The sequence below is a fragment of the Hevea brasiliensis genome, chromosome 4 (genome assembly GCF_030052815.1).
Source record: "Hevea brasiliensis isolate MT/VB/25A 57/8 chromosome 4, ASM3005281v1, whole genome shotgun sequence".
Classification (NCBI taxonomy): domain Eukaryota; kingdom Viridiplantae; phylum Streptophyta; class Magnoliopsida; order Malpighiales; family Euphorbiaceae; genus Hevea; species Hevea brasiliensis.
The window spans coordinates 103,147,771-103,172,184 of record NC_079496.1 but is presented as its reverse complement, the minus strand read 5'-3'; the positions used below and the strand labels follow the sequence as shown (position 1 = coordinate 103,172,184).

Sequence of the window (24,414 nt, the reverse complement as noted above, 5' to 3'; positions counted from 1 at the left end):
TCAGACAGTCAATAAAATCAAATCAATCTTAAATCAATTCAGTATAACCCATCGATAAATTTTATAGTCAAATATTAATCAATATAAATACATTAAACGCCTGTTCCCGGAATCCAAATAGGTCTAATGCAGAAATAGTTGACAAAATCAATTATTCAATCAAAATTGAAATAAAATTCAATAATAAAATAAAACTCTAGAAAATCACATATAAAATAATTGTTAAAATATTGATTTAAAATTTCATTTAATAACAAACTTAATAATATATATATATATATATTAAAAATAATAAAATAAAATGACATATATATATATATAACAATCAATTATTGTCCAACAGTAATTATGATCAATCCAATTCACTACTAATGATCAAAGAAAAAAATAAAAAAATAAATAAATTTTTAGGATAGTTGTAACAAATCAATGAAAAAAAATAAAATCGAATTCACCCATTATTGAATAAAGAATGAGAATTTTTACCTTGAAAATAGAATCGAATGTGATGAATAGAGAAGTAAAAATTTAGGGATTCTCTGTTGAGAGTATTTGAAAAAAAAAAAAAGAGAGGTGACAAACAGGTTTTGAGAGCAAAGTTTAGCAGAAGAAATGATTAGGGTATATACATCTCTCAAGAGTTCTATTAGGTGTAAAATGGGATAAGAGTTATTATTGAACTGGGTTGTTCAGATTGCAGATATATATATTTAATTTCAAAAATAATATATATATATATATATATATATATTTTTATAAATATATTAAATTATTGTTAGCTAATTAAAATAAATAATAAATGTATATGGGTTTCCACATACTTCCCCCCTTAAAAAAAAATTCGGTCCCCGAATTTGAATAGATAAAATTCTAACTTGAAGAATCAAATAAGTGAGGATATTTGGCTCGCATTTCAGATTCTGCCTCCCATGTGGCCTCACTACTTGAGTGATTATGCCACAAAACTTTGATCAAAGCCACTTCCTTAGATCGAAATTTCCTAATTTGTCAATCTAAAATCTTTACTGGTTGCTCCTCATATGACATATCATCCCTAAATTGTATGGTTTGAGGTTGTAAAACATGAGATGGATCTGTTACATACTTCCTAAGCATAGAAATATGAAAAACTGGATGTACATGTGCAAAACCAGGTGGAAGGGCTAAACGGTAAGCAACTGCTCCAATTCTCTCCAAAATTTCAAATGGACCAACAAAACGAGGGCTAAGCTTCCCTTTCTTCCCAAACCTCATGATTCCTTTCATAGGGGAAACTCTTAGAAATACATGATCACCAATCATAAATTCTACATTTTTACGCTTAGGGTCAACATAACTTCTCTGTCGACTTTGAGCAGTCAAAAGTCGATCACGAATTAGTCGAACCTTCTCTGAAGTTAATTGTATCAACTCTGGTCTAGTAAGCCTTCTTTCTCCAACTTCATCCCAACAAACAGGTGACCTACACTTTCGACCATATAATGCCTCATATGGAGCCATCTCTATACTTGCCTGATAACTGTTATTATAAGCAAACTCCACTAAAGGCAAATGATGATCCCAACAACCATCAAAATCCATAACGCATGCACGAAGCATGTCCTCTAATGTCTGTATGGTCCTTTCTGACTGTCCATCCGTCTGAGGGTGAAAAGTAGTACTAAAGTCTACTCGTGTTCCTAAAGCTTCTTAGAATTTCTTCCAAAATCGAGAAGTAAACTGAGTGCCACGATCAGAGACAATGGAAACTGGAACTCCATGAAGACTAATAATCTTGTTTATATACAACTGTGCAAGTTTAGCAAAGTCATATGTAGTCTTCAATGGAAGGAAATGAGTAGATTTTGTCAATCTGTCCACTATCACCCAGATTGCATTGTAACTACCTCGGGTACTAGGTAGACCCACAACAAAATCCATGGCAATATGCTCCCACTTCCACTCAGGGATAGGCAACGGCTGAAGTAACCCAGATGGTCTCTGATGTTCTGCCTTAACCTACTGACAAGTCAAACATTTAGCAACAAAGTCTGCAATATCCCTCTTTATGCCACCCCACCAATAATGCTCCCTTAAATCACGGTACATCTTAGTTGAACGTGGGTGTACTGTGTAAGCAGAATAGTGTGCCTCCTCCATGATTTCTCTTCTCAACTCATCAACATTTGGGACACAAAGTCTAGTGCCATAATGAAGAACTCCATCATCATTCAACATGAATCCTTGAGCTTGGTCCTGATGAATACTATCTATAATCTCACACAGCTGAGAATCCCTCTTTTGAGCAGCCTTAATTCGATCAATCAAGATAGGCCTAACTCGAAAATGTGCTAAGAATGATCTAGCTATGATTTCAAACTCTACTCCCTGATCTAGCAACTCATGTAATTCACTAATCAAAGGCCTCATCTTGGTAGATATATGGGCTAAACTACCAGAAGACTTCCTACTTAGAGCATCAGCCACTACATTAGCTTTTCCAGGATGATACTGTATGGTGCAATCATAATCCTTCAGCAATTCTACCCATCTCCTTTGCCTAAGATTAAGATCACGTTGGTCAAATATGTATTTGAGACTTTTGTGGTCAGTGAAGATTTCACAAGTCTCACTATACAGATAGTGCCTCCAAATTTTCAAAGCAAAAATTACTGCAGCCATTTCCAAATCATGAGTTGGATAATTCTGCTCGTGCCTTTTCAACTGACGAGAAGCATATGCAATAACCCGTCCATGTTGCATCAAAACACATCCTAAACCAATCCTAGAAGCATCACAATATACTACATAACCCCCTGATCCGAATGGAAGGGCTAACACTGGTGCTGTAGTTAAACAAGTCTTAAGCTCTTGAAAACTTTTTTCACAAGCCTCAGACCACTGAAATTTCACATTCTTCTGTGTCAACTTAGTTAAAGATGTTGCAATACAAGAGAAGTCTTGAACAAACCGTCTATAATACCCTGCTAAACCCAAGAAACTACGAATCTCTGACACAGTTGTGGGTCTAGGCCAATGAAGCACTGCCTCAACTTTCTTCTTATCAATGCACACCCCATCCTTCGATACTGTATGGCCTAGGAAAGCCATACTATCTAACCAGAACTCACATTTTGAGAACTTGGCATATAGCTTGTGTTCTCGTAAGGTCTGAAGGACAATTCTCAAATGCTGTTCATGCTCTTCCTTACTCTTTGAGTACACTAGAATGTCATCGATGAACACTATAACAAATTGATCTAAGAAAGGCTTGAAAACTCAGTTCATGAGATCCATTAAAGCAGCCGGAGCATTGGTAAGACCAAAAGACATTACAAGAAATTCATAGTGTCCATACCTAGTCCTAAAGGCTGTCTTGAGTATGTCTTCTTTCTTGACCCTCAATTGATGATACCCATATCGAAGATCAACTCAACTCAACTTCACTTAACTCAACTAAGCCTTTATCCCAAAAATTTGGGGTCGGCTATATGGATTCGCTTTTTCCACTCTGAACGATTTTGGGCTAAATCCTTAGAAATGTGTAATGCTTCTAAGTCATGTTGTACTACTCTCCTCCAAGTCAATTTAGGTCTACCCCTTTTTTTTCTTTCTATCCTCTAACCTAATGTGCTCTACTTGTCTAACTGGAAAAATACTTTGCACCTTGAGGTTGGTCAAACAGGTCATCTATTCGTGGAAGAGGATACTTATTATGCACAGTTACCTTATTCAATTGCCTATAATCAATGCACATTCTCAAAGACCCATCCTTCTTCCGTACAAATAACACAGGAGCACCCCATGGAGAAACACTAGGGTGAATAAACCCCTTATCTAGTAGGTCCTGTAGTTGCTCCTTCAACTCCTTAAGTTCTGCAGGTGCCATACGATAAGGTGGCATAGATATGTGCTCAGTTCCAGGAAACTAAGTCTATACCAAAATCTACCTCTCGCTCCGAGGGTAGACCCGATAAATCTTCTGGAAACACATCAGGAAACTCCTTAACCACTACAACATTCTCCAAACCTGCACCTTCTACCTGAACGTCTCTAACATAAGCTAGATACCCTTTACACCTCTTTCGCAATAATCGTCTAGCACTCACTATAGAGATAAGATTACTAGAGGCTATACTGTGATTTCCTTGAAATTGAAATTCTGCCTCCCCAGGAATTTTAAAGAGTACAACTTTATTATGACAATCCAATGAAATGTGATAAGTGGTTAACCAATCCATGCCTAAAATCACATCAAACTCAAATATATCCAAAGAAACAAGATCTGCAGCTAATTCCCTATCTCCAATGTGAACTATACATCTCCTATACACCATATCAGTGTCTATTGCATCCCCCATAGGTGTTGATACAGATAAAGGACACTCTAACAAAGTAGGTGGTTTACTAAATCTCATGGAAAAGTATGGAGAAACAAAGGAATGACTGGAACCAGGATCAAATAGTACTCTAGCATCAAATGAGCAAATAGGAAGTGTACCTATCACTACTGCATTAGACGCCTGAGCATCCTGCTGAGTCAAAGCAAAAACCCTAGCTTGACCTCTACCACCAGATGCCTGTCCCTGAGTTTGAGCAAATCCTCTACCACCAAAACCTCTACCACCCTGACCGCGACCACCAAAACCCTGACTTCTACCACTATACTGTGAAACTGGTTGAGCCTGAGAGGGTGCAGAATGTGTTGCTTGACCAACACCCTGAGTTGTCTCATTAGTAGGACAGTCCTATCTACGGTGTCCCCGCTGTCCACAACCAAAGCATGCTCCAGTGACCCAATGACAAGTGCCCTTATGTGGCTTACCACAATGCTGACAAGGAGTGGTAATAGGCTCAGTGCTAATCTTGTTATACCGAGCATTCCCTGCATGTGTCCTCTGCTCATGTCCCTGACCACTAGATTGATGTGCCGCATTGCCAACTGTAGAATGAGAACCCTGCTTATTATCCTAATAAGAACCCTGATGACTCTGTCCTCTGTTAAATTGATTACCTTGACTATCTTTCTTAAACCGCTTGCGCTGCTCATGAGCCCAACGTTCATCATCATACATCTCCATCTGTCTAGCCCGATCAACCACCTCCTCATATTTAGGTAGTCGTAAAGGAGCTACACGATCAATTAGCCTGTCTTGTAAGCCCCTTTCAAACCTGCGAGCCTTCTTCTCCTCATTTGGAATCAAGTGTTTACCAAAACGGGATAATTTGGTAAAATTCATCTCATACTCTGTAACTGTCATTTTACCCTACTTCAAGGTTTCAAACTCCAAAGCCTTAGCCTCTTGAACACTAGGAGGGAGAAATCGCTCCAAAAAGAGAGAGTGAAACTCAGGCCAGAGGATAAAACCTTCAGGTCGCCCATTCTTCTTAGAGATATACCACTCACGAGTAACTCCCTTAAGCTGATTTCCTACCAACATCACCATCCTAGCACTACTGCAACCCATAGTGTCATAAAAACTCTCCATGTCATCTAGAAAATCTAAGGGATCAGCTAATGCATCCTCTCCAGTGAACTCCTTTGGTTTTAGCTTGAGAAAGTCTGTAGAGTCAAGGAATCGAGCCCTATCCTGAGCTGGTGCTGAAATAGAGCCAACCACTGGTTGCTGTGGTTGAGTTGTAAGGTACTCAGCTATAGTATTAACAGCACGATTCACTGCATGCAATCCCGCTGCCAAATCTGCCACAGTAACTTGACCAGCCCTAGGTGCTTGAGCTGCAGTAGCTAATTGGAATGGTTGTGCCCCAGTCTTAGCTATAGGTGCCTGTTTAGATGTCTGATTAATAGTTTTAGGTGGCACCTCCCCTGTTGGATCAAGGTTTGCACCATTAAGACCCTTGGCCCTAGTTCTCCTCTTACGTCTAACAGACCCAGGCACCTATTCTTTTTAATAAACAAGCATTAAATTTGAAAATGTGAGCCAAATTAAGACAGGTGAGAAGGTACGAAGGACGAAGACATCTAAAGCAATAATAAATTGAAAAGACGTTAAGGATCCTATGCTCCGCAAGTTTACTAGACCTCAACCGAGCTCTGATACCAATTTTGTCAGGACCCAAAATTCTAAACCGTGACCGGCGCATAATTTAAGTATTCTTAAATCATGCAAGCCTTATCAGAGTATCTTGAATGAATATATTGTCACTTACTAATCCCAAAAATAGACAAAATCTAAATAAACAAAATGCTGAATAAACATCATAAATATCCTATAGGTAAAATGCGGAGTCTCTACAGATTTCAATAAAAACTTAAACTGTTCAATAAACTAAATTAATTATTAGCCCGAGAAAACATGAATTCGAGCATACCATGAAAACAAATCAAAGTTGTCCCTCTCCAGAAAATGGTCAGAATATTTGGATCAGCTGCAGAATTCAACTGATCTGAAACAGATAACAGACAGAGAAAACGTGGTTTGTGCTAGATGCTCAGTGAATGATAATTATAGCACACAACGGAATAGGAACAGGCAGACGCTTGATTAATTTCACAATAAATTTTCTATTAAATAAAATCATGCTCATGCTGTCAAAATCATTAATAAAATAACTTCATAAAACATATATATAAAAGAAATTCATTCAATAAAAATTTTATGGTATAGTGCACCAGGGTGATGATACCCCACATCACCAAAGGCCAGATGGTAAGTGCGCTACCAGATATTAGATACATTCCTCCTCCTTCACAAATATCAATGCATATGATACTAATGCAAACTATAAACTGCAATGATGCATGACTCGACAATGCAACCTAATACCGTGATAGTCCACACGGCGGGGCCAGATAACAGAAACAGATACTGGGCACAGGTACCAATTCAAAATAGAAAATCAATTTGTACAAATCAATCAAAATTAATAAAAAATTTTAGATAGCAAATAATAACTGATAGTGCAATTCCAATAGTGTATTTCAATAGTTTCAGAGAGTCAATAAAATCAAATCAATCTCAAATCAATTCAGTATAACCCATCGATAAATTTTATAGTCAAATATCAATCAATATAAATACATTAAAGGTCTGTTCCCGAAATCCTAATGAGTCTAATGCAGAGATAGTTGACAAAATCAATTATTTAATCAAAATCGAAATAAAATTCAATAATAAAATAAAACTCTAGATAATCACATATAAAATATTTGTTAAAATATTGATTTAAAATTTCATTTAATAACAAACTTAATGCTAAGAAATTTTAAAAGGGACTAAAACGGTGTCATGTACTATAATTATCATTCACCTGGAACCTCCAAGATAATAGTTATTTTTAATAGAAGAGAGACAATTTCAATTGACTGATTGAATATTCAAATCTCCCACACACCCAAAATATTAAAAAAAATATAGCAAAAAAATAATAAAATAAAATAACATATATATATATATATATATATATATATATATATATATATATATATATATAACAATTAATTATTATCCAACAGTAATTATGATCAACCCAATTTAATACTAATGATAAAAAAAAAATAAATTTCTAAGGTAGTTATAACAAATCAATGAAAGAAAATAAAATCAAATTCACCCATTATTGAATAAAGAATGAGAATTTTTACCTTGAAAACAGAATCGAATGTGATGAATAGAGAAGTAAAAATTTAGGGATTCTCTGTTGAGAGTATTTGATAAAAAAAAAAAAAAAGAGGTGACAAATAGGTTTTGAGAACAAAGTTTAGCAGAAGAGATGATTAGGGTATATATATATCTCAAGAGTTCTATTAGGTGTAGAATGGGATAAGAGTTATTATTGAACTGGATTGTTCAGATTGCAGATATATATTTAATTTCAAAAATAATATATATATATATATCTAAAAATAAATAAGCAGACCATGTAATAAAAAATATATATATTTTTTATAAATATATTAAATTATTATTATCTAATTAAAATAAATAATAAATGTATATAGGTTTCCACAGTTATTTACTAGCGCATTGCGTGATAAAAATTTAAATTTTTTATTTTTAACTTTTATTTATTTAAAAATAAATCGAGTGAACTTCAATCAATTAAATTATTTATTTATTTTTTATATATTAATAAAAAAAATAATTATTATATTATTTTGTATACCAATATATATTAGTTTAAATCAAAATTTAACTGATTGAATTAAAATTTTAAATTGATAATTTCCTTCTCACTAATATAAATATTTGTTTGCATTCAGCACACGACTGCTAGAAACTGTGTTCGCTATTAACCTTGTTCAAATTGGATGGGCTTTGCAAGTTTTGTATTCGAGACCTACATTTGTGATTTTACTTTGATAGGACTCATTCCTCTGTCCTACTATAAGTTTCCTTTTAAGTTATACAAATGATCTTTCTACATTTTCTTCCACTTCTGACTTCCTCACATTCTCTTTCCCTTTAAGAAAAGTTTATTTCTTGCATTATGGCCTAAATTAGCTTCTGTGTTTTCCAAGATTAATTCACAATGGTTCTCATCCAAATGTACAAATTTAGAACTAGTAATACATCTAATTCTTTAGCCCTTGAGCATACTTTTGATGGTTTTTATAGCGATAATTATTAAGATAGAATTATTAATTAAACAACTGGTATCAATAATTAAATTTATAAATAAAGGAAAAAGTTAAAGTGAAATTTCAAACTCAGTTGGATTTTATCTAATAAAACTACTTTTACTTTTAAAATGAAATCTAAAAAATGTTATAAAATTTTAAATATTTTAAATACACTAAAAATAAAAAAAAAAGTTCGAATGAAAATTTAAATATTTTTATATTTTTTTAAATTCTGAATATTTTATTTTGTTAAATAAAAATATTATTTTTGAAATTAATAGTGGATACAATTGTCAAATTTTTGTTACTAATTTTAGAGTTTTTAGCATTATTCAAAAAAATTATTTAGTTAGGTATTATCTAATATTAATAATTAAATTTATAATTAAAAGAAAAGATATCTTAAAATGAAATTTCAAATTCAATTATTCTTATCCAATGAAACTAATTTCATTTTTATAATAAAATTTCAAATATTTCATTTACACAAATAATTAAAAGAATAAGTTAAAAGGAAATTTTAAATATTTTTTAGTTATGACAAGTGTTAATTAATGGTGGATACAAGTATAAATTTTGGTTAACACTTTTGAGACTTTAGCTTTCATATATATATATATATATATATATAATAGATTTTGAAATTATTTTCATTATTTTTTCAAATTATACTAAGTTAAGTCTTCTAATATACAACTTGGCAATCTGTTACACACACATATATATGTTCAAAGATAAAATTATGGTTAAACATTATTTAATACTAATAATTAAATTTATAATTAAAAAAATATAAATTAAAGTGAAATTTTGCCAAGTCTCAATTAATGTTAAAGCCAAGTGCCATAGATGATAGATATTTGTAAATATTTAAGCAAGTATTAAAGAAATATTAAATAAAATTAAAACTATAAGATGAACACAATTGCATTCAAAACCTTAGGGACTTAATTATTTCATATTAAAAAAAGAGTTAATGGCATTTGGTCATTTTATTAGAATCAATGGTAAATTGGAGAAAATTTGGGTGGAGGGACCAATCTATGAATGGAATAAAAAAAAATAAGGGACTAAATTATTTGATTTTAAAATAAATGAACTATATAAATGGATGAAAGAGATAGGTTTGGCTTATATATATAAAAGGTAAGATAGTTTAGCTTGACGGGGCCACTGGTATTGTAAATGAATTTAAGTGAAAGTTTGGCTTGACATAGTCATTGACATGCTTTGGATCAATGGTTGAGTTAGGAGATTAACTCCCATATGTAGTTGTAATATCCTACACCTAGGGTAGTTAGAATTTGTACTCATAGAGGGAATATCCCGTGAAATCCCAAAGAGAAAAAAGGCTAGGAGGAGTGATGTGTTTGAAAATACGGCAGGAAAGGAGGGGTCAAAATGTAACTAGCCTGTCCAGGCAAGTTTGGTGGCCAAAGTTAGTCTAGACAAAATATATAAATTGAAGGGCTTGGTGTCCCGCCAATCCTCTCTCTCATTTTCTCCCCTTCCCTTCCCTTTTCTCCCCTCTCCCTCTATTTCCTCTATCCCCTAGCCCAAAAACACACTACCTTAACCTCTACATAAAGTAGAATCATTTAAACATCTAAAAAAGGGTAAAGACACCCTTTCATATCCTCTTTCAAGTGGATGAAGAGAAATGGGAGAAACTTCTCTCTTGGAAGTTATAATAAAAGAGGTAAACTTCTTTACCTTTCCTTTTAGTTTAATAAAGGTTTTAGGGTAGTAGTTTGTTAAAGAAATGGTGTAGATCTAGTTTAAGGTGGTTTTAGGGTTTAGTATGAAAATTATGAGATTTAAGTTAGATTGAAGAGATTTAAGTTATTAATGAAAATTTATAGTTGTTTTAAGTTTAAAATGGTAAAAGGAACCTAGAATGAGAAAGTTGGGACTGATTGTTAGGATTTGAGGATTAATACCCTAACTTTTACAGTGTGGATGAATTCTGGGTAAACACAAGTTTGACGACCAAGTCATATGAATAGTCACGTAAATAGCGCATAGCTAATGTTTAGCAGCCGAAGTTCAAGACTTTAGCCATCGAACTTGCCTTGACTAAGAATTTCAATTTTAGTTGATTATGTTTAAGTCCTAAATTAAGAACCTCTAATCGCCTTTTCTTATAGATGTGAAGATAAGAGGGAAAGGCCTATAACCAAGGGATCTTGAGGTCTAATGGCAATAAGTGAGGTAATAAAGTCCAACAACCCTAAGGTGAGTCAAACCTACCAAACTCTTCTAAGTAAATGTTTTCTTAATACATACATATGCATCCATGCATCATGATATATTTCTATTAGCTATTTTGCATCCCTAGGGTTATCTATATAAACGTATAGTATGTTCCCAAATATGCTGCATAATTTAAATGTATTATGTTGGTAATTCATGGACCATTAGTTCCCATTGAGAAAGATAAAGGAAAAAGTAAAGGAAAGGTATGTTTGCACATGAGTTAACTTATGATAGTAAAGGAAAGGGATGTAGGGTAAGGCAATTCTGTGTAGTTGACATCCAGATACTAGGCATTATAGAATCCATCTGAGGTAAGTTGTGACTCTGTATCCTTGATATCCATTATGTGAATGTTAAGAGGAAGTTCTAATAAGATCCTTTGATAGGCCAGACACATTATAATTATGGCATGATTATCAAATGGCTGGAGACCAATGCTGACACGAATTGCCCTTATGTGAATTGTATGTGCTGTGAAAATATCATGAGAATGTTGTATAGCATATGCTTGAATGTAAATTATTTTATTAAATGTTTATGTAACACCCAAACCCTATCTACAGCTAGAGTAGTGTGTACATGCCTCTGAGACACACCCAAGAGTATATCTCAAGGGTTGACCCTCTTTCCATAAGTGAAGCTTGGTTTACTTTAATTCCCATTTATGTTTCAATTTAAGAAAATAAAGGGAAATTTACAAATTTGCCAATTTATTTAAATCATAAGTACATTAATTGATAAATGTTTCATGTATTTGAAATTTCTCAATTAGTGAAATTTAACTTAGAATTTCTAATAGAAAACGGACAGAGTTTCCCTTAATATTTTAATAATTGTAAGTGAAATGTGAATATCCCTATTCACATTTATTATAACAATCCACTACACCTGTGAAACCTATATGGTTTCATTCACAACCTGTATCACAATACTATTAAGGTATATAACATCTCATCTAACAAAATAATTTAATATACTTGGGAAATTCTCCTTATATAATATATGAAAATATTTACAAACACAAGACTTGTTTTTCTCATCTATGTAATTTATACAATTTAAATAATTACACATTAAATGATTATATTCCCAAATCAAAATGCTAGTATAATGTAATATTCTAATGTGTACAAAAATCACATCATGTCTTCTCTTGTCTTGAGCAAAATATCTCTCTTGGCCTTTACCCCCGTGTTAGTTCTTGATCTTTACTTTTATTACTTACGGAAAGTTCAAACAACTCTCCTCTAAGTAGAATGCTTAGTGGTGCTATAACTTAAAAATAACACATCATGCCATATGTGTGCAAGCTAAACATACATAGTCTCATGAAAAGTGTTTCTACTAGCTTTAGTTTAATGGTACTAAATGCCCTCCCACACAACTAATGGAATATGACATAGCAATTAATCACATAAAACAATTATAATTATAGTACATAGTGTCATGAATAATTCTTTACATGCCTCTTTTCATTTGTTTTATTAGCCTAATTACAATGCCTAGATGACTTAAGTGATAAGTAATCATATCATGGAATAAAGCCAAGTAACCATATCATGGCATGAAGCCAAGAAATCATATCATGGCATGAAGCCAAGTAACTATACATGGCATGAAGCCAAGTAACTATATCATGGCATGAAGCCAAGTAATTGTGCACAATTTCAAGCATTGACTAGTCAATTTCCTCATCATGTTACCTAGCTCTAGGCTTATAATGGGCATCATATTATGAACATTACATGAAATTTATTCAATCAATCATGCTCACCAATTCCCTTTTTCATTCACAACTCATATAGAATAACTACCATGAAAATCACAAGTTTCCAACTCCAATCAAATTGGACAATAAGAGTAGTCATTTTGAAATTGCGCTAAAAATCATAGAAATAGGGTATCATCATCATGTTCTCCAGAATTCAACTTTCATATATCCTTTTCAATTTACAATTTGAATCATCTCAAAATCAGGGTTACAACTCAAGTTATGAATGAAAATATGCAAACTATTTTGGACTTCAGTCACAGTTAGAGTAGTAATGGGAAATGCAAGAATTTCACCATGCAGCCAACAAAATCAATTTTTGGTCATAACTACAAAGTTGTAGAGCATTCAATAAGCTTTCAAATGGTTTAAGAATCACCCTATTTCAAGTTATGTAGCTCAAGTTATGAATTTTTAAAGTTGGGTATCCTATTTTAGAAAATTGCCAGGGTAGTTTTCCAATTCCGGGCAACAAAAAGTTTTGCCCTAAAACCTCATCTTAACAAAGGAATTAGGTTTGCACGAAACTACAAAGTTTTAGGGCACTCTCTAAAGTTTCCGTGGACATAAAGATCACCAAAATTTCATATTCCTAGCTCAAGTTATGAATTTTTAAAGTAATCACGTCTTGCAGTCATCAGGTAGAACCAGGCTCCCAACATACATTTCAGCTGTCTCTTCCCTTCTTAGGTATCTCTACCTTACTCCTAATGAAGTCTTTATTCAAATATGCTCAAGATATAATTTATAACACTAACCTCACTAAGATATCAGCTGCTGGCCCTAGCTTCCCTTCAATTGTCCCTTAATTCCTCAAGGAATCAGCTTACTCAAGCTTGAATCTTCAACTTTTTCTTGCTTCCTTCACTTGAGCTTTCAAAATTAGTATGAATCTAGGGTTTATTTGGGGTTTCTCCTATTCAAATGCTTGAGAGAATCTGCTATTGGAAGAAGAAAAGAAAAGGTAAAGGTAGGGAGAAGTGGGGTGGCATAAATGGGAAGGGAAAGATAAGGGTATTTATTTTTTGGTTTTTAACCATTGGTCCATAAGGTGGTTTCCATTATTTCTAATTTCCCCCACAAACTTGTTTTTAATTCAAGTTAGTGTTAGTAGTATGCCCTAGAGCATATCATTTAGTATGTATCTTGTACATCTTTTATTAATAAAAGGCATTTCCACTTTTTCGTTTACATAATATATTTATGTGTAATAGAAAAGGTCCATTTATATTTTGTTAGAAATTCTATTCTTAAGTTGTTAAGAATATGAGTGACAGTATTTCTAGTACAAAGTATCATAAATAGGTTCACAATCGAGGATACTTCACAATAAAGACATGACTTATCCAGAAAGATTGTATTCATATTTGTTCCCAAGTTATTTATATGAGATATAAATAAGATGGAATGGTGAGTCTCATGACATATAACAAACATGATAGGCACTTATACATGACAAGCAGGCTGAACTAGTGACACTTATGACAAACACATGGAGTTTACTCTTGTCAATGCATTGTCATAAATCATATCAGTGCATATAATCTTTAGATCTGAGATAGCGCAGTTATCTTGTATATAGGTGGTTTGAGTTTGATACTGCTTTCATACTTGTGCTATGTATGGGTATATGGGCATGTGTTGGCTCCTACTAGTTATATATGGAGCTAGGTGTTGATCAAGATGGAATCTGTTCCTCTAAGTAAATAGGGATAAAATCCTATGTTCATTTAATTATTCTTGATATTTCAAGTTCCTGGCCAGGACAGATAGATTTATTCAGAAAAGAGTTTCTGATAAGAAAAATCTTTTAATCAAGAACTGAAATTAAAAGAAAACATAATATTCATAGCAAATGGGTTTTGACATAAACCATGACTCCAGTTCGAATTGGGATTTTGTAACAGAGAGATTCTAGTGCATGGTAACATATGATTATAGGTTCATTTAAAGTAAACCTTATTACTAATTGGGTGGTCATGGCATGCTATGCTAGGTGTTAACCATGGTGTATAAGGTGCATAAAATAATTTGGAGAAATTATTTATGGTAAGAAAGAGTTTTGATGATATTAAGAGTTGATATCATGTCTCATTGCCAATTAGTGATGAGCCTAGTAAGTCACACACATACACAAGTAATCACCTAATTAAATATGATTTAATAAATTAATTAAAGAGTTTAATTGATTAATTAAATATGTTTCATTTGCAATTAGATTGCAAAGTCCCTGGCATGACTTGAAACCAAATCTAGGTTATTGAATGTACAATATAAGTTAAATTTATATTTAAAGTGTTTAAATATGAATTTAATTAATGAGAAGTTAATTAATAAAGATTAATTAATTGATTTATATTTGATATAAATTGATTAGAAGAAGAGAAATAATTATTTTGGGTTGAGAACTCAAAATTAAGATACATGGGCATTTTGGTCATTTCACAGGGTGACATGTGGCACCATGAGATGGTGACACATGGCATTACACATAATGTAACATCCCCACTTTACGTGTTTTGTACGTTCTGTTGCTCTAGTGGCCAAATAACAGTCTAGGCAAGTTAGGATGTCTGGAACTACACTTCGGTGATAGTGAACAGACATATAATGATGAAATAAATAAAAAGAAAATACAAGAAAAATCAAACAAAAATGAAAGAGAGAAAATGTGAATAAGTTAAACGAGCCAAACCCGTAGCGATGGGTGACCGCACCGGGAAGTTACAGCGAGGATCGTTGACTAACCCTGGACGCGGGGAAACCCTGAGAAATATTTTTGGGACATAATTAAAGGTTTATTGAGGTGTAATTGACATTGAAAATGTCAAAAAAAATTAGAAAGTTAGTATAAACGAAAAAAAAAAAAAAAATTAAAGAAATCGGCGGTACAAGGAGTAAATCGGTGTTACAGAAAAAGTCCGAACTTGACCCGAAGAGGGGCATTTTGGTCAATTGACACCTAGAGTTGACTTTTGACTTAAATTTCCATGAAAAATAATTGGTTTTATATTTTAAAAATCCCATGAAAAATGAAATTCAAGATAACATGTAATTTAAGGGAATTGGAGGGCATAATTGCAATTAAAGGAAATCATGAATTAATGTAATTTTTAATTGTGATTAGTGGGGCATTAGTGGAGTATATAAGGACCACTAGGATAGATTTTTCCACTATTCATCTTCTTCCTCATTATTCTTCTTTGCCGAATTGAAATTTCTCCAAGCTTCATCCATGGCCGCCCCATATACAAGCCTTCATGCACCATTGATCAAGCCATGATTCCATGCAAGTATCTTCATTAAACTTGGTCTACACATCATGGGCAGCATGTAGGAAGCAAGAAAGAGGAGTTTTGGTGAAGTTTAATCAAGCCCAAGTTGAGGTTAGTGCTTAATCTCCCCATTTTCTTTCATTAGATCTTGTTTTGAGCTTTGGGTGAGTTGATTTGTGAAGAAATTGAGTAAATTAATGTATATTTGGTGAGCCCTTCATTTCGGCAGCCAAGACATTCATGGGATTTTGATGTGTTTAAATGATGTAGATGAGTTTAAAGATGATGTTTGATATGGGTATATGTATGGGAAGTGATAGGACTTGAATTGATTGAAATTGAGAAATTTAAATTATGGTTTGAAACAATTATTGGAGATTTGTGTTGTTGCTTCATTTTGGGCAGCCATAAACCCTTGTTGAGCTTGAGTTATTTTTACTTCTAATGAATGAAAATGAAGGTTGATTAATTCAAATGAAAGTTGTAGTAAGTTTGTATTTAAGTATGTGCATGTAGTGTTTAAATTAAGGGTGTGAAATGGAACCTTGATGCCTTGAGCAAACTGCCATGTTTGGCAGCCCCTAATAGCATGAATTTGTGTGTGAACATGTGATTATTAATGGTATATGCTAATGTTAAATTGTGGGCAGCAAGTGTAAGTGACATTGAAGTATGAATATGTTGAAGTGTATGTGTAATATTGACATTGAAGTATGTTGAATTTTGGTGGAAGTGAATGTTGAACTTAATGATGAATTGTGTGCATTGAGCACTTGAACATTCTGCCCAGAATTTTTCCTGGAATTGTGTACAATAGATGTATGGAAGTGTTGTTGATTGAATATTGTAGTAATGAGGACGAGAAGGAACATTAAATTGGGAGTGTATGAGCTTTGTGCAGGTTGTGTATTGAAGGCAGCACCTAAATGAGGCCATAAGTACCAAACTATGAACCCAATTGGTATGAGGCCAATATGGGGTGAAACTAGACACCAAATAGGCCAACTTTCATGTAGAAAGGTTGCCAAAATTCTGCCTAGAAACTGACCTTAAAAAGTGACCAAATCCGGATTAGTGCATTTAAGGCCTGAAAACTGACCATTTGGGCAGTAGTTAGTGTTTAGGCCATAACTCACTCAAAACAGGTCCAATTGACCTGAAATTTTGACCATGAATAGTTAAGACCTATATCTACAAGTCTTATGAAGACACTGAAGCCCACAAATGACCATAAGCAAGTCAAAAAGCTTGCACAAGTTGAGGTCCAAAAACTGGCCGAACCTAAAATGACCTAAAGTGACCAATTTTGATACATTTTGACCAGCAATAGTAAAATGACCATAACTTGGTCTACATAACTCAGAATGACCTGAAATTTTTCCCCGCGTTCCATAAGACATAGACCTACAAGTTTGTAGTTTGGACCGAAACCCGAAAACCGAGGGAACTAGGTCGTCCGGCTAGGTCAAAATAGTACACCAAAATCCTATAAATTGCAATAAAATGCAATACACTTGGAAATAAAATTGGTAGCATATACCAACACTAAAGGGTTATAAAATGTGACATATTGGTAACATTAGAATTGACTCACCTAGAGTGCATCAAGGGTCAACATTATAGGTTGACTAAAGAAATGAACTGAAGGGAATAGTACCAAGAGAAATAGGACTTTAAGCTAGACAGATCTAGCACACAAAAATTGAGAAATTAACCCAATTTTGCGCTAAAGTTGCAATCTGTCCAGCTTTAGTAAATTGATCATATCTTGGTCTATACAACTCGGAAAGACCTGAAATTTTGCCCCGCGTGCAATAAGACATAGAGCTACAATTTTTCTTCTTTGACCAGAAGCTAAAAACCAAGGGAAATAGGACTTTAAGCTAGATAAATCTAGCTCACTAAAATTGAAAATTGGTAATTACATAAAATGATGCTTGAAGTGATTTGGCAATGAATGCCAACTTGTAAAAATGGTAAATTGCACTATATTGGCTGCATATTGAAATGAAAATTGTGACATGTTGATACTAGAATCAACTTATCCATGATGTATAAAAAGGTCAATATTTTCATTGACCAGTGAATTGTGTAATGACCAGTAAACCCTGAAAATAAGGAAATAAATATTTAATATTGTAATATGCCCTAATTTGCCTAGTTGACTAGTTTGGATAGGTTGGCATGCCAATAGGATTCTGACAGCTGTTCTGTAAATGACTTTACTTCATACTCTGTTCTATCGCTTATTATGCCATACTATGATTTTAATAGCCTATAGCTATACAGTTTGTGTTATTATACTCGGCTTAATGTCTGATTGATTATATGGCTTTTTAGCCACACTGTTTGCACACCTGGAGATACTTTGTGACCGATGGTGTGACGGCCCGAGGTACTAGGTACCTAGTGCTAGTATATCCGTTTATCCAGTCTGGTCAGTGTAAAGGCTATATGGGCAGTCATTTAAAACATTATTCAATTCAGGAAGCTAAGTTAAGTTAAGTATAATGAAATTTCAGTACAATTAAATTAAGTATTGAATGAATGAGTAAAAGAAATTAGCAAAAGAAACATAATAAAAATATAAATTATAGAACCGTAGAGACTTAAAATACAATACAGTTAGAATAATTTGTATACTGGGTAATATTACTAAAAAGTTATAAACTAAGTACTTCCAAAGAGGAACAAACTAGTATATAAGATCGTTGATACTAGAAATACCATACCAAATTAAATTGATTCTTGAGTATCTGAATTATGATTTATTTCTTTCTTTAATTTTATATATTATTTCTTGTTATACTATTGCACCACTAAGCAGAAATGCTTAGCGCGATGGAATTGCTTCCTCGCGCAGGTACTAAAGGTAAAACTAGTAGACTGTCGATTGAGATTTTTGAAGTCCAGATCTGCAGAAGTGTCAGAAGAATTGAAGGTTGTCACCTCCTCAGCAATGCATGTAGATAGGGCTCATTTTATACATGTTATGTATATTGTTCATTCCTAGCACATTGTAAATTATTTGTATATCTTGTACAAAATAAACTCATGTAATTAACCTATGAATTATGGAAGCTACTCAAAGTAAGTATTTTAATATGTGAATCGAATTTGAGTTCTAACGAGATTGTACTTGTGAATATTGAGATGTTGAAAATCTGATGAGATTTCTGAGAAATCTGGATACTGTATTGAGATACATTATGTTTGAAAATTTTTGAGACTGAATCTGAGTTTGAGAAACTGTTGAGAATACCTTGAGACAATCTGAGTTATGAATTCAAGTATATATTGAAATTATTTTTGGCAGGTTCAAAAGAACTGTTAGTCCAAATTACTACCGCACTCTGCTGGATTGTCATTAAAATTTTTGAAATTTCTAAAGTAGTTAGATTTTGATAAAATTAAAAATAGCCTAAACCTTAAATAAAGTTTTTGAATAAATAAATCAAGAACTGTAATGAAATCAGATAAGATCAGGTGCTCCGGCATGCCGTGTAGCACGCCTTGCTCGGCTACACTTTAGACGGGTGAGGAGTGTTACACATAAGCTTGCCAAATATCTTTTAATAATGTAAGATGATTAAAATTAAGATTAAATATAGGTTTGACACTTGGCACAATGTGATTGGGTTAATTAAACCTAAAACCAATCAGAAGGTGACATGTGGCAAGGGTTTTGTGTTGACCTACCTATATAAGTGTTGTTATGAAAAAGAAAAATAACAAGTTGCTGCCTCATCCTTGGTGCCACCACCCAAGAGGCCTTCCTTCCTCTTCATCTTCTTCTCTCATCTATTCCAAGAGATTAGCAAACAATCTCTTGAATTAAAAATACTAGAAATTGTTTCTAGTGTTCTGTTTACATCTTTAATCTCTTAAAAGGTAAAACTTGATTTTTTAATTCATAGAAAAAGCTTTAGAAGCTGTTCAAGGGCTGCCATAGGTGTTCTTGGTGTGGACAAGCTAGAGGGACAACATCTAGTGTCCTGAAGACTCATCTAAAAGGCACAAATACACTACAGTGCATCCAGAGGTTAGTGTATTTGTTCTTGATTTAATCTAGGGTTCTAAAATTAATCTGATTAATTCTAAAATCTTAAATGGAAAATACAGATCCAAAAACATATTAAAAGAGTTTTAATATGTTTTTTATCATTGAAATCAAATAGTTAAAAATAAATCTTGCATGATGCATGTGACTCTAGGTGAAAATTTTTTTAATTTAATAGTATAAACTTGTGTTTTTCATGCTTCGGCTCCTTTGATTGATATCAGAGCCACTATATTTGCCATTTAGATTGTTGATTATATGATTTAATTGTGTGTTTTGATCATGATATAATTTATCCATTGCTGGTTGCAATGGATGTGTAGCGGCATGCTTGAAGAACACCAACATGGTGCGCATGGTTGGGCTTCATGGGTGGTGCAAGGTTTGGCTTTTTAATTTGCAATTATTGTATGATCTAAAAGCTCATCCTATGTCTAATTAAATTGTTTAATTAGAGTTTTAATCACACAATTAAATTTTGATTCAAATCAGAATTTTAAAAATTGTTTGAATGTGATTCAAATCTGAATTTTAAAAGTTATTTGAATGTGATTTAAATCTAAATTTTTAAAGTTGTTTGAATCATACTCAAATTTGAATTTTTAAAGTTCTTTGAATCATATTCAAATCTGAATTTTTAAAAATGGTTTGAATGTGATTCAAATCTGATTTTTTAAAAATGGTTTGAATGTGATTCAAATATGATTTTTTAAAAATTATTTGAATGTGATTCAAATCTGAATTTTTAAGGTTGTTTGAATGTGATTCAAATATAAATTTTTAAATTTGTTTGAATGTGATTCAAATCTAAATTTTTAAATTTGCTTGAATCATATTCAAATCTAGATTTTTAAGTTGAATATGAGATATTCAATTTAATTTAAGTATGTATGTTTTATTTAATTGTTAAATAGTGAAATACATGATGGATGATCATGGACTATAAAAGACCAATGTGATTGAATTTATTTCTTTTATGTTTCTTTGGGTTGTAAATTAATTAATTTATTTTAATTTATTTTTGAGCATATATTATTAAGGTTGTAATAATTTTTAGGTTGTAATTTTATTTATTTAAGTTCTTGTAAATTTGCCTTGGTATGCTAAGGATTACTATGTAATATTGGATTGCAAGAAGATCAAAGAGGTCAAGAGCTTTGGTGGGACCAGTGGGAGGAATTCAATATCAAGTGTTGATTATGTACTCCTTCAGCAACTCTTGTAAAATGAATGAATGAAATGCACCTAGGAATGCCCTGATTCAATTCTTGGTGGCTCAGAATTGAATCCCTTAGAAAGTCCATGATCGTACCATATTTACTGTTTATCAATGAATGCATGAGATGTATGGAAATGTATGCAATTATATGATATATGCATGCTAATTGGCTAATGTGCAAAGTGAGACCTTAATAGTAATTAGGACGACCACAAAATCTTCCAAACAAATGATTAAGCTGGAAATGTTATAATTAAAGTAATTATAACATGGGCCCTCTATTGGGGCAATTATTTTAAGAAATTTTAAATAGTTGCAAAAGATGCAATTAATTTAAGAGATTTTCTTAAGAATAATTGTTAAGCATGAGATGTTATAAATATGTAAATGGTTTGGTGGCCAATATTGGATGTACCTGAGGACATTAAAATTATTTGCATAATTACTAGCTCAATGGGATCAACTTAACTAATGCAAGATAAGTCAATAATGGATGTACCTGAGATTTTGAGCATTAGGGGCTAGGTAAAGGATTCAACCTCACATGAGATGTGATGGGCAAGGAGTTGCTCACTTCTAGTTTATTGTAATTCCAATAATGGATGTACTTGAGGATGATCAATAAAATTAAAAGAATTCAATCATCCACTAGAAATCTATCCAACTAGGATTTCCGTTTTCTACTTTGGAAGTGTAGGATTCGCTAAGTTAGTGGGAGGACCAATTTAATTAAAAGACTATAATCATTTTTGTTAATTACATGATACATTTACTAATTAATCTGGTGATTTTCTACAGTTAATTTTTTGATAATAATGAGCACAGAACAACCATCATCATCAAATATCCTTGCAAGCATACTTGATCGCAATAGGTTGACAGGACCTAATCTGTCTGATTGGCTAAAAAATTTGAAACTTGTCATAAACCTTGAATATATAGGATATGTTCTAGGCTCAAATGTTCTTGGTCCCTTACCTCTAGAGGCCACTCAAGAGGAACATAAAACTTTGGACAAGTGGAAGGAGCATGAATGAGAGCTAAGTGTTACATGCTTGCTTCCATGAGTAATGAGTTACAGAAGCAGCATGAGAACATGCAGAGCGTGAGTGAGATCCTCGGTGAGCACAGTAGGAATACTAGGTATGAGATATATAGACAGCTAGTCCGCATGAGGATGTCTGAGGGACAGAATGTTGGGGATCATGTCCATAAGATGATTCGGCTGATTGAGCAGTTGGAACATCTTGACTTCAACATGGATTTCCAACTACAGACGGATTTGATCCTTCAGTCCCTTCCTGAGTCTTTTGGGAATCTTGTGATAAATTTCCATATGACTAAACAGGAATGCACCTTAGCTGGTTTACTCAACATGCTGGTTATTGCCCAAAAGAATATGTCAGGCAATAAAGGAAAAGAGGTAGCTTTGATTACATCTTCTTCTGCTGGAAAGTCCAACAAGAAGAAGGGCAATAAAAAAAAGAAATCTCAGATTCCTGGTCCTTCCAAGAAAATAGCTAAACAGAAAGGGAAGACTAAAGCTGATGGAGGCAAAGGAAAGTGTTTCTACTGCCAAAAGGATGGGCATTGGAAAAGGAACTGCCCAGAGTATCTTGCTTCTCTGAAGGACAAGAAGGATACACCTTCGGAAGGTATGTCCATATCTTGTTATTTAGATTCTGATGATACTCATAGTTTATCTACAGCTTGGGTTTTAGATACTGGTGCCAGTTCGGGTTTTAGATACTGGTGCCAGTTCTCACATTTCTAATGATATGCGGGAACTAGCAAATAATAGCAGCTTGTGTTCTCAAGATGTTAGAGTCCGAATTGGCAATGGCTCAACTGTTGAAGCTTTAGCCATAGGATCTAAATCTTTTTACATGTTTGGACATGATTTGTGTTTGGATAATATTTTATATATACCTGATGCTTTTAAGAACATCATTTCTATATCTAGTTTGACTAGAAATGGCTATGAATTTCAATTCACAGATGATGTTTGCAATATTTATTTTGGAAATAAATATGTTGATTCGGGTTATATGAATGAAGGTCTTTATTATTTAGATAATAATGACAAACACAAAATGAATGCACGTGATCTAAATGAATGCAATGCTATGGTGAAAACCAACTCAAGTTTAAAATATATTTGGCACTTAAGGTTATGTCATGTTGCAGAAGATAGGATTGCAAAATTGGAGAAAATGGGGATTTTATCCTCATTGGGCTCTGAGCCTACTCTAACTTATGAATCTTGCCTTCAGGGCAAAATGACTAGATCACCCTTTATTGGACAAGGGCTAAGGGCTGAAAGTATTTTGGAGCTAATACATAGTGATGTATGTGGTCCATTTAAGGAAATGGCCAGAGGTAGTTTTCATTATTTTATTACCTTTACTGATGATAAATCATGGTTTGGGTATTTGTATTTGATGAAATACAAACATGAATCCTTTGAAAAGTTTAAAGAATTTAAATCTGAAGTAGAAAATCAAACAGGAAAAAGTATTAAAGCTCTTCGATCAGATCATGGAGGTAAATACTTGAGTACTGAATTTGATGAATACTTGAGAGAGCATGGCATTGTTTCCCAGCTGACTCCTCCAGGAACACCACAGCTGAATGGTGTATCTGAAAGGAGAAATAGTACCCTATTGGATATGGTGCGTAGTATGATGAGCTATACTGATATGCCAATCTCCTTTTGGGGATTTGCATTAGAATCAGCTTTGTATATTCTGAATAGGGTTCCATCAAAAATCAGTTTCTTCCACACCTTATGAGATATGGCATGGAAGAAAACCAAGTCTTAAGCATGTTAAGATTTGGGGTTGTCTAGCTTATATCAAAAGCTGAACACTGATAAATTGAAAACCAGATCAGAAAAGGGTCGATTTGGTAGATATCCAAAAGATAGTTTTGGATATTATTTTTATTTGCCTACTTCACAAAAGGTTGTGATAAGTAGAGATGCTACATTTCTTAAACAACAGTTTGTTCAAGAAGGAGGCAAAGGAAGACAAATAAAGTTAGAATTGGAGAATTCTGACCAACCAACAGATCAGATGGATATAGATCCATCTAGTAAACCTACACCCGTTGATGAAACATCTACAGCTGTTCCTCGTAGAACAACCAGGGTATCTCACCCACCAATGAGATATGGTTTCTTTCATGAAGAAGAACAAGAGTTGTCTACTCATGAAGAAGTAGATCATGGAGATGATCCACTTACCTATGAAGAAGCTATATTAGATATAG

At 33.2% G+C, this 24,414-nt stretch overlaps 1 pseudogene; it reads right to left on the bottom strand.

The window, feature by feature from the left end:
• Positions 1-870: 870 nt before the first annotated feature.
• Positions 871-1,507, bottom strand: LOC131179071 (uncharacterized; annotated as a pseudogene).
• Between the last annotated feature and the right edge of the window lie 22,907 nt (positions 1,508-24,414).